The 12,371-nt window shown below is 30.3% G+C and overlaps 1 long non-coding RNA gene across 1 annotated transcript; it reads left to right on the forward strand.

The window, feature by feature from the left end:
* Positions 1-704: 704 nt before the first annotated feature.
* Positions 705-1,115, forward strand: LOC114405428. The gene is made up of 2 exons (XR_003665216.1): positions 705-750; positions 832-1,115. It is a non-coding gene; the product is annotated as an uncharacterized LOC114405428 (long non-coding RNA).
* Positions 1,116-12,371: the final 11,256 nt, after the last annotated feature.

Consider the following 12,371-nt stretch of genomic DNA (forward strand, 5'->3'; position numbering starts at 1 on the left):
TGTGTCATCACTGATTCATCATGCCGCATTTCATCCCATGCCGACGCATAATAATAAATTATATTTTATATAAATTAGTATATATAAATTAGTAAAATAAAAAAAATAAAAAAAACAGTTAATTTTTATGAAAATTGTAAGAAAAAATAGAAAACAATTAAAAATGAGAAGAAATAACAAATAAAACCCTACTTTAGAAATCACTTTATGGGGAACCAATTTCTAAAGTGCGTTTAAAAAAAAATAATTAAAACTATGCAAGTGAAAGATCTGTTTGGGAGAAATCGATTTCTAGTCTATCATCCATGTAAATATTTGTTCACATGTATTATTTGAGTAAATATTTATTTTGGTGTTTTTGAGGTGAAAAAAATCATAATATTGATTATGAAAATTGAAATCAATCACTAAAATCAAAATTAATGAGTAATAAGTTAAATAAAATGGAAATTAAAATTTTAAATTAGTTTAGGATATTAGGTAACAAATTTTTGTGTTTAACTTTTTAATACTAAATACTACCTGGTCATTAAATATAAATTAAATTTTAATTTGGAACAGTTAATTAAAATTTTAAATAAGCTGAACATTTTTTAAAGAAAAATATACACAATATATACATATTTAGATTTGGAGGGAAATTTTCCCTCTTGAATTTTTTATTATAAAAACTTTATTTAATTAGAATTGAAATAAAAAAATTGAGAACTTCTCCCATTCTCAGCCCATAGCGCGCACCGCCATGAATAGGTAGGTTTTTGTTTTCCCCAATTCTGAAAGTGCTTCTCTACTCTCTATCTCTCACTTTGCTTTTGCAATTTCGTGAATCAGAGTCTTTGCCTCGCAAGCTCCTTTTCTCGATTGTTGCTTCCAGGACCACCACGCCGTTGCCTTCTCCGCCTCCGCCTCTGATGGACTCATCTGAAGGTCTTCTTCAAATCTTCACTTTCATGTTGTTCTGTTTTGCTCACTGTTAGGTTAGGTGGAATGTATGTATGTTGTTGTGGATCATGGTGGCAACTGTGTAATTGGTGTGGCAGTGGTTTTGCTTAATTTGTTACAATAACTCTGTACAATTATTTTCTTCCCTCTATCACGTCGGTCGTTATTTCAAACTTAGGTGCAGAAATAACTATAGAAATTAAAGAGTAATATAAATATAATTTCTCTTATATCATGAAAGCAAAATTTCTCAAGAGGTTTCTTACCACACCCGAAAGGAGTAATTGTCATTCGCATATTACTTTTCTAATATAAAAATATCCCTCAGGCTAGCTAGAATGAAGTTGCTTGTGGCTATGCGATTACGTAAGTATGATGAGGTGGTGATAGAAGCCACATTTTCACAAAATTGATCAAAGGTAGGAAAATATTTCAAAAGATTTTAGCATCTAGAAAGAATAACTTGCATGATTGCTTATAAGTTATAACTTCTTTGATTTCATGACCCACCCTAGACCTGTTAGAGGCAATTATCATTTATAAGTTATCCAAATATAATAATAATTAATATTTATAAGTTATCCAAGCTAATAAATGCATATATTTAAATACTTAATATAAATATAATAATAATTAATAGTTTACCTATTATTTTATATCATTAATTAATATTTAAAATAAATAATGATAATAATATTAAATAATCATAAAATAAATAATGCATATATTTGGATAACTTCTTTGATTTCATGACCCACCCTAGACCTGTTAGATGCTCCTCCAAAAATAAACCATGTGCTTGACAATTCCAATTATCATCACAAAACTTTTATGGGAGGAGAAAGGAAGGAGAATGGTCCCTCCAAGTTAGTAAGTAATTATATTTGTCAAGACTCAAATTGCTTGCCTTCAAAAGATTGTCGAAAGCTCCAATCTTTGGGGGCAACATTATGTAAGAGTTATCCCATCACTACTTGTAACCTCAAATGAAAGAGGTTGGTTCTGTAGCAAAGCATTGACATGCCAGTTCTGATCCCAATTCCTACTCATGGGGAGCCAACCAGTTCTTGAACCTTTAACCCTCACTGTAACAATGTCTTCCTTGCCAGCCACATTGCTAATCAGTACCGAAATGAAGATTCTAGAACCAGTAATTGTAAACCGGATTCCCTCTTCTCTAGTACACTTTATCCTTCTCCAAACACAAATGCATCAATATATCAAAACTAATAGGAATAAAAAATACAAAGAGTTTAAAAGACAAGTAGTATAAGTGTAAAAGTTTGTATTGTATATCATTAATCATCATTCTTGAGAGTTTGTGTGCATGTATTATTTAAATAAAATGACAGTTTTTGTGCAAAATTTACTATACATGAGAGCTTGTAATTGTATGGATGTTTATTTATTATTTATTCAAATACAAAGGCCAAAGTTTCCAAGTGTAATATGTTAGAACCACAAGTATGTTGAATTTGATTCCTCTTAAAAGGAAGCTTATATTATAAAAATAAATTGATAACTTATAATGATTATTATTATGATATAACATGTACACATACTATTATGATTAAGTCGGTTAATTAAGTTATAATTTGCACTTTGCCTTTATCTCAAAGGAGTCAACTCAAGGTTTCTTTATTATCCATTTAGAATGAAACACATATAAGTTATACTCGTGAGCATGCTAGGTATCCACTTTTAAATGAAAAAAAAGTATAGAGGTAGATTATCAATTACTTTTTTTAAATTATATTGAATAACTTAATTATTTTTTATAGTATAATAACTTACCATAAACAAATATTAAAGAAGTATCCGTGTCTATTCTATAGTCTCTTCTTAGAAAACCATAATGGTTGGCTCTTTATTGGAAATAATAAGTCATGATAGAAAATCACATAAAAGCCCATTTCCTCTTTTCTTTTTTCTTTTTTGTTAAAGTCCCATAATTCTCTATGGGAGACAATGTGTTAAGCTGGTTAAACTGGAACTTAAAAGACTAGTGATTAAATTAGAATAATTTTATATTAGTTAGTTTACATGTTAAGTAATAATTAATATTTTTTTTTAAAATCTATTTTTATTTTTACTTTTAATTCTAAAAATTTCACTTTATTTTAAAAGATTTGTAAGGGAAACAGTTTTGAAAAGTGAAAACAGAAGCAAAATAATGATTGGCCTTATAATATTTCCTTCTTTGTTTAAGCTGCAATAATAATGATTGCCACATTTCATTTGAGAATTTTTGGCGAGGGTTGCTAGATTATCTACAACTTAAGCTTTGGACCAAAGACTTTTCCTGCTAATTTATTTTGGTCATCAAGTTTTTATAAAATGAATCAATTTAGTACAAGAATTTTTAAGAACTTGAAAATCACATTGACTTATTTTTAAAAAACTTAACGATTAAATTGGACATTTTAAAAATTTAGGGACCAAATTGATTTATTTTTTTCCTTATTCATTATTGTCTTGCTTGATTAACAATGTGCATATATCATGGATCAATTTATTTAAATTTATTTGTTAAAGAATGTTTATTTTAATAAAATAAGTATTTTTTTTGTTTTTTCAATGTGTTTGTCTAAACTATTTTTGTTTAAAATTAATTATTTTTTTCTTATTTTGAAAAGTTAATCTTATCCACTTATTTTAATTATTTTTTTAAAAAAAACACTTTTTTTATATAAAAAAAGCGCTTATCTTAAGTTGTAATTTCCATGGTTTGGACATTACTACTTCATGGCTGAATCATTAGTTTGATACCAGTCTTATAACTAGTATCATATTTCACAATAACAAAACAAAGTATTATTATTCAAGAATACTATCTCTTTTATAGAGAGGTAATTTGTCCATGCCTATAATCATCATATGTCTATTCTAACTCCCCTCTTCTTTATTTGAGCTATATGTTGTCAAAGCATGGTCAATTTAATGTGTTAAATAAACTATAGGTATCATGAGACCTGACCGCAATTGGATGTTACAAAGAAAGGATCATTTTGGCCTAGTAACTCAAGAATTTAGAAATGGAATTGATGGCTTCATTCAAGTTGCTACAAGAGACCCAAGAATTGCTTATGCATCAGAGCACATTCCTTGTACATGTGCCAAGTGTAGGAATCATTATAGGGAGAAGTCATTTTGGGTGGAAAAACATTTGAATGACCACGAATGTGGATGGTTAAATAAATTGAACCCTTCATGGTGAAGCAATATGGAGGGATAGTGCATCAACTTCTGTTGTTCAAGATCATGTTGAGGAGCATAGACCTGGGATGATTATTTATGTCTAAAATTACTAAAATTATATTTGGATAACAATGTAGTATTAAGAAAAAAAATGTAAAAATTATACAAAATTTCATTTAACAACTTATGAAAGTTTTTTTTTTCTATAACAACATATAGATAATTAAAAAGGAAAAAATAATTTAAAAAAACTAAAAGAAATAAAAAAAACCCAAAAAGAAAACTCAGTTAAAAAACGAACTGATTAAAAAAAAAAAAACTAATGAGTTGCCTTCTTGTTCACAACAATGTGGAATGCATGGGCAATGAAGGCGAGGACGAAGGCTTGTTATGGAAAATTGAGAGAGTATAATACTAGATACCATTGTTATCATTTGGTGGGTTCACACAAGAAAGTGCATGACTTAAACTCTAAATTTCGAGTACAATCAAATAAAATTCAAATGAGATGTTAATTTCTCAAATAATTTTATACACATAAATATTATACCAGTAGATTTTTATATACATAAATGTATTTAAATATTATAATATTACAATTTTATAATTTATATTATAAAAACTAGTGCAGAAAAGGCATTTTGTGCCTGGACTACTAGACTTGAAAGTTAAAAAATATAACCGCCAATTGGAAATTAGAATAAAATAATGCAGTGGAGGTTTTTAATAGTTAGAGATAAAAATGTCCAACAAAAAATGGCCACCAAAATGTAAATGTACTTAAAAATTGTTGTCAAAAGAAAAATAAACTGCACTTGAAAATTGAGGGTAAAGTTGTCAAAAAAAAGTGGACACCAAATGATGATATCCCTTTTATAATAGTTATTTTTTAACTTTTACAAAATGTAAATGTACTTAAAAATTATTATCAACAGAAAAAATTACACTTAAAATTTGAGGGTAAAAGTGTCCATAAAAAGTGGATACCAAATGAGAATATCCCCTTCATAATAATTATAGATAACAGTATATTTTTTTATAAATTTGAAACATAGATATTGTAATATTAAAAAATTACATAAATTAGAGATGTGGTAAAATTGAAAAAAGAATGAAAATTTGTGTTCAATAATAAATTATATAATTAGTTTATTAGATACTTTTATTATTATAGTTACTGGATAATTTTTTTTATAAAACATAATTAAATTAGTTAAATAAATAATAGAAAAAATGAATTATCATTTATTGTAATGTATAAATAGTATAGTGTCTAAATCATAATAAAGTTATTCAATTGATTTAATGATTTTTGGTATTCTTAAACAAACTAAGAGACCTAAGTTATAGTCCCATATTAATTATATTTATTTTTCACATTATTTTTTTAAAATAAAAAACGAAACTATCATGTCCTTACATACTTTTAAGATAAATGGATCCTCTCCCATGTATATAAAATAAATTTAAGATAAATTATTTTTTAAAGTATTAAAAATTAAATAATTAATATTAAAATATTTTTAAATGACTAATTTAAAAAAATATAATTTTTTTTATAATTATAAGAAAAGTAACTAAATAAATAAAATATAGTTTCCTATCCTACTCTTATCTTATCATGTTCTTATTCTATACACATATTCTATCATATCTTATCATGTCCTACTCACCAAAATTTATTTTGTATTTAAATTAAGTAGTGACGAAATTGTGAGGGAAATTATCCTTCGCTAAACTAGAATACTTTTCTTTTGCGTTTTGCCAGGGGTTTGCGATGAAATATACCCTCACTAATCATACATCTAATATAACAACCTAGTTTGCAAGAGATTAGCAAAGAATATTTCTATCGCAAATTTGCAAGGAAAACACGAGAAAAATAACCACTCGCTAACGTTAAATTTTGTATTTACAATAATTTTTTCTTTGTTGGTGAGAGATTTGTGACCGAATAATTCCCTCGCTAAATAATTTACTATATTTGCAAGGGAGTAGCGAGGGAATGCTTGTCTTCAACAAGTCATAACTAATTTAAGAGGGTATAGGGAGAAACCTAGTCTGTCGCAAGTTTGTGTGGGATTAGCAAGGAAATATTTCCCTTGCTAAAATCTGTCGCTAATTAGCAAATTTCTTATTGTGGGTGCGGAGTGGAGAAAATAAAACTGTTGGTATCCACAAACGACTAAACAAGTATCACATAAGATCTTCATACCCAACGGCTGGCGAACACAACTGGCTAAAGTTTTCAATTCTATCGTCTATACCAAGAGCATACCTGCACACCAAGAGTAGGCTCAACAAGGCCTCGCCTTTCACACACTACTAGAAAATAGACTTTTAACATTGGTTATTTTCGACTTTCAACATCGATTTTTTTATCGATTTTGAAACCATTGACGTTAATATTATCAATGTTAACATCGGTTTTCAAAAAACCGATGTTAACATATACTACATCGATGTAGTATAGTTAGAAATATATAAAAAAAACAAAAACTACAAAACAACATCAGTTTTAGTCAAAACTGATGTTGTAAGGTGCATAAGTAGAAAGTGCCTTTACAACATCGATTTTGGTCAAAACCGATGTCATAAGCACATTTAACATCGGTTTTGCCAAAAATCGATATTGTAAGGATACTTTTTACATCGGTTTTAGATCATCCGATGTTGTTTTTTTTATTTTGCAATTTTTTAATATTTTGTTTGTTTTTATAATAAACCAACCAAAATCAATTTAAAAAATATATTAATTTTAAATTAAAATATTTAAAAATATTATTTTCATCACAATATCACATTACTTATAATCTCATAATATTAATCTAGAAACAAAAAAAGCTAAGTTATAAAAAGACATAAATTAACAATGGTGAAGAGAGAAAAGAAAAGCAAGAAATTGTGAGTTTGAATCTTATAAAAAATAAATATATTAGAAATAAAAAATTAATATTTTTCGATAAAAAAGAAATAACAAATTACCTCCTATTTTATGCACTGAGAACAAACTATCCACTAAGAAAAAAATTTAAGAGAAACTCTTTTGATATATAATCTAGAATTGACATAAATCAAGTAATATATTAGCAAACATTGAAATTGCTAAGATAATATACATGAAAGAAAAGGGTTTTACAATCACATCTATGTTCTCTAGTACTATAGGTTTTGGAATGAGCTTTCCAATTAGAAACCATGTCCCTATGACAAGACAAGTTTGAAGATTTACTAATAATTTTTTTAGAGTATATTGGCTGTAAAAATATTAAATGTCTAATTATTTATTTTTACAATGTGTATGAAAATATCAAACCTGTCCAGGGTATGGACAAGTGTTGGGTTAAAAAAAAAAATTCTACCAACAAATAATTGCTCTTTCCTCCATGCCTAGCCCATGTTTCTTTTTCTAGTTAGATATAAAACAATTCCTATGCTTTCACATAATAGCTTAAGCTTTTAGGAAAATTGATGTTTAACATAGTACTGTAATCTAAGATAAAGTGGTTAGAAGGCAAAGCCATGTTGACTCATTCTTCAATTTTCATAATTAAATTGAATATCAGCCCAAGGTCAAATGGACCATATGTATGGACCATGCTTTAAGCCAAAACGGATCTTGCATGAGGTAGAATATAAAAGGCATAAAATCATTCTCGGGTATCCATATAATAACTTAAGTTTTTGGAGGAATTGATGAATACCACACATTATTCAAGCTGAAACTACATTCTAGTGATTAAAGCATGCAAGTGACTTAGCATCATAATGCATGAATCAAAATCAATAGTTGCAATGATATGTGGTTATGTAGCAAGAGAATTTAGCTTGCAAATACATTAAAATTTCAACTGACAGCTTTTGGATCATACAAGAGAAGAGAAAATATCACAAACACAATAACTACATTATCCAGTTACCAAAATAAGAGAGAAGATAACAGATGGAAAAGTTAGTATATATATACCTCAACCCAATCTTAAAGTCTTCATTCGTAAATAGAAAACTATAGCTTGTCAGCATAGCAGCTGCAAAATCGACTCTCTTTAGCACACTATTATGACTTTCATCATAAAAGATGGAATAAAATGCTCTATTAAATGGAACATGAGGATGAGTAATGTAATTTAGAAGCAGGTTGCACACAATCGAAGTAACCAAATGGCTATCCTACAAAAGATAACAATGAAACTAACTTGAAATTTGTCTAATTTTACAATAATTATAAAATTTTATAATAACTACTTTAAAAGTCATAATTTCTAATTAGTTTTGACAGTATAAAAATTACATTGATAGTGCATCAAATCAAACTCAAATAAATAAATAATAAAAAAGCATGCTAAGGTAGTGACCAAGAGCAAAGACAACATTGTAAACTCTTACGAGTGCTATGCTACTACATACCTCTCAAAATATTTTTTGGTATTGATTCGCTATCATAGAGAGCCAGGTACAACTTGACATCACCATCTTGAGCACTTTCAATCAAGTGTTTTAGGAACATTGAAGTCAAGTAAACTGCATTAACGTCATAGAGGCGCATTTGAATCAATTAATTGTTGTTAACCAACTTTCTTAATTAGCGTGAACCATTTTTTTTTTGCTTATATTTGAATTTGAATCTGGAGGGAGTATCTTTTAAACCGAATTACAATTCCCATTTGTTTGAGACATATGAAGTTTTCCTAACTTGAAAATACATAATGGAACACTTTCAACAAGTTTGCAATACTACTACTACCTAAATTGCTTTTTAAATATGAAATTACAATTTTGTGAAAGAATTTCAATAAAATGATCCTCCGTTTCAGAGCAAGACAAAATGAGACATTTTAGAATTAAGAAGTCAAATTACATACCAAGCCCAAGAGACCAAGGTAAATTTTCAGGTTCATCAGAATCAACTGCTAAGCTAACAACGATAGCATTCAAATGGTAGAATATCTTAGAAGTTGGGACCTACAAAGATATAGATAAATCGTAAAAAATGTTCTACTCACCTTTATAAAAAAATAGATGTATGAAATATTGTTGCAATTCCTAAGAAGAAAACAACGTATTTAATATTATATTTGTAGTAAAAATATTTAAAAATCAAATGGGATTAGAACCAAAATGGAACAAATACCTGAAAACTGTATAAAGGGCAGCTCAACTCAATCACAAGGCTTTACTCTTGTGGTGCTTGGGAATGATTAGAAACATTACTGTTGCACTGAGGTGTGACTCAAAATCAGAACAAGTAACAAGTAAAATTTGAACAAACCTCACATTGAAGGTGTTGAATCTTTATGCTTGCAATGGGAACTTCATAGGACAATGAGAGGCTAAGGCTTGTGCAAGTTCCTTGATTGTCGAAATATTTGAATCACTAGAAAAGAAATGTTTGAAATAAGCCAATATTCGTAAATCAAGTAGTAAAAGTTACCATACTAGATGACATATATTTATCATTTTAGAAAAGAAATAGTTTACGTGTAGTAAAAGTACAAATGTAGGATTAAAAAGAATCAAACTAACCACTGAAAAAGAATTGAGCTTACGTTTCACCCAACCAGGAGTATTCATGATAAGAGGAACTTCGATCTTATGAGGATATTCTCCCTTATCTGAGATGCAATACTCTTTTCGGTAATAATTATATATGGCAAATACATAACTTAAGCATGTTGATGGTTCTCTGTTACAAGAAACATCACCAAAGAAAAGGTGTTTGTTACAAAATAAATGACAGATAGTAAGTCAAGCAAGTCCATTACATGTGCAATCAAATAATACCTAATTTGGCTTACACTTGCACAATTGAATACAAAGATCCAACACAAATGATATATTTCATCCAAGTCACTTTACATAAAAAAATTTCACAATAATAAAAGCCCCTCAATACCCCTCACTCCATTCCCCCTCCCTAAATGAAAAAAAGAAAGAGAGAAGAATGCATGTGATCCTTGGCTCTTACAACGTCTTCAAAAAAAAGGAACAACCATGTACATAACAAAATCATATGAAAAATGTTATAATATACAATATTTGTAATTTGTTGATATAATTGGTAATCAGATCAGATGTCAAGACAGTTCTACTTAATCTAGAAAGCATGAAATACAAATACATCACAACAGTAATTCTCTTAACCTAACTAACAAATGAAGAAACAATTAAAACTTTATGTAGTCCAATATATGTGACTACAGAATAGATGTTCATTGTCATCAAAAGGTAGCAGCCTATTCCATTTTCAAATTCAAACTTTAAAGAAACATTTCAAAAATACAAAAAGCATAGATCCAACTCCCAAATTATCAAGATGAGATAGCACAGATAGCACTTCAGCTACCAAACTTTAACGCTAATTCTTTCACCGTCACAGAGATGCATCCATGGGCTTCCAAGCCAATTGCGCCTCCTTGGCCCAACCCCTAAACTTTCTCATCTATGGCCACACGGGCTGTCTTGGCGGCCACCTCGGCTCCCTCTGCCGGGCCCAGTACGGCTCGGGTTGCCTCGAGAACCGGGCCTCCCTCGAAGCTGACATAGCCTAGCTTAAGCCCACCCACATCTTCAATGCTGCCAGCATCATGGGTCGCCCCAATGTCAACTGGTGCGAGTCCCACAAAGTCGAGACCATCCAAACCAACGTCGTCAGAACCCTCACTCTTGCCGAAGTCTGCTGTGACCACGACCTCATTCCCATCAACTAATTAGGTATTTTTTTTGTTTTGATCATGATTCAATTGCATAGGGTGAAGAAAATGTTGTTTGTTTGACCGCGGAATGAAAAGATGAAAAATAATAGACAATGGACATGGAGTTGAAGGATGCGTGATGCCATTGAAGTGAGACATACCATTGCGGATGGAGTTGCTTGCCGCTGTTGCTGAAGCTACCACCAAGCAAGAAAAAAGTATGTTAGGGTTTTGTTTAGGCTTAATATGGATCTCGCATTGAGGTTCACGTGGGAGAGAGTTGGGTTTTGGTTTTGGTTCTACCAGCTTTGGGGGGTGACAGTGAGAGAAAGAAAGGGTGAAAAAGAAAATGCAGAGAAGAAAAAGAAGAATTGTTGAAGAAGAGAGGCTTTGGGGGTGATAGTGAGGCTTAGGGTTTGTGATAGAGAGGAGGGGTATCGAGAAGTAGAAATGAGCTTGCGTGCAAGGGTCTTTTTTTAAAAAAAAAACCCCATAACATCAATTTTTTTAAAAACCGATGTTGAAATAGGAATCTTAACATTAGTTTTTTAAAAAACGATGTTGTAAGAACTTAAACAACATCAGTTTTTAAAAAACCGATGTTAAAATTCTTCTGCTAACATCAGTTTTTTTTTTTAAATCGGTGTTAACGATGAAATTTTATTTACAAAAATTTCACTAGTTTTTATAAAACCGACATTAAATTGACAATGTTAAAAGCTTTTTTTTTAGTAGTGACGCCACCCAATACTTGCTTTTTACTTCATTCTCTCTCCAACTTGCTCTTCCATCCCGCCATGAGTACTAACACTCTTCCTCCCATTTTTTCTAACAAAGAAACACCACCATGGTAATCCCAAAAAGTCTCCCCATTCTCCATACAAACTAAAACACCAAGGATAAACTAATAGAAAATTTAATCTTACACGGAGAACTACAACAACTAATGCCTGAAGATCAAAAGACTTGGTGATTTAACCGCAAGCTTATGAACGTACCTCTGCCACTACATTTCTGTTGGCTATTCAAGACCTCCTTCGATGACCCAAATGCAATTTCAGATCAACCTCGATGACACCGTATCTTTACCTGCCTCAAACCACTCGACTCAACTGCCACCCGATGAGCCCAAAACCGACTAACCCGAAGACTCTTCGTGGTCGGGTTGAGCATTTTAGGCCCGAAGCCGACCAAACCAACCGATTGCTTAGCCTTAATAGGATGATCACCACATTAATGTGTATAGTTCCTATTGTGATGATTATATTATAAATACATGTTTGTCATTAATTCTACCACTAGTGCAGAAATAGGCTTCTATGACGACGTGAACCATCTTCGAAAGCAACATCGTGGAAAGTGTTGACTTTCCATGATGGTCCCCTTATAACCGACTTTGAATAGCAACAATTCTAAGATGATCCTAAGGGAAAACCGTCTTAGAATGGTCGCATTCAAAACTAAAAATTGTCTTCGAATGCCACCATTCTAAGACGGTGTTCCCTTAAGGACCTAATTGCTCTTCTTTCCAACATTGTT

The sequence above is a fragment of the Glycine soja genome, chromosome 3, assembly GCF_004193775.1.
Source record: "Glycine soja cultivar W05 chromosome 3, ASM419377v2, whole genome shotgun sequence".
NCBI classification, from domain to species: Eukaryota; Viridiplantae; Streptophyta; class Magnoliopsida; order Fabales; family Fabaceae; genus Glycine; species Glycine soja.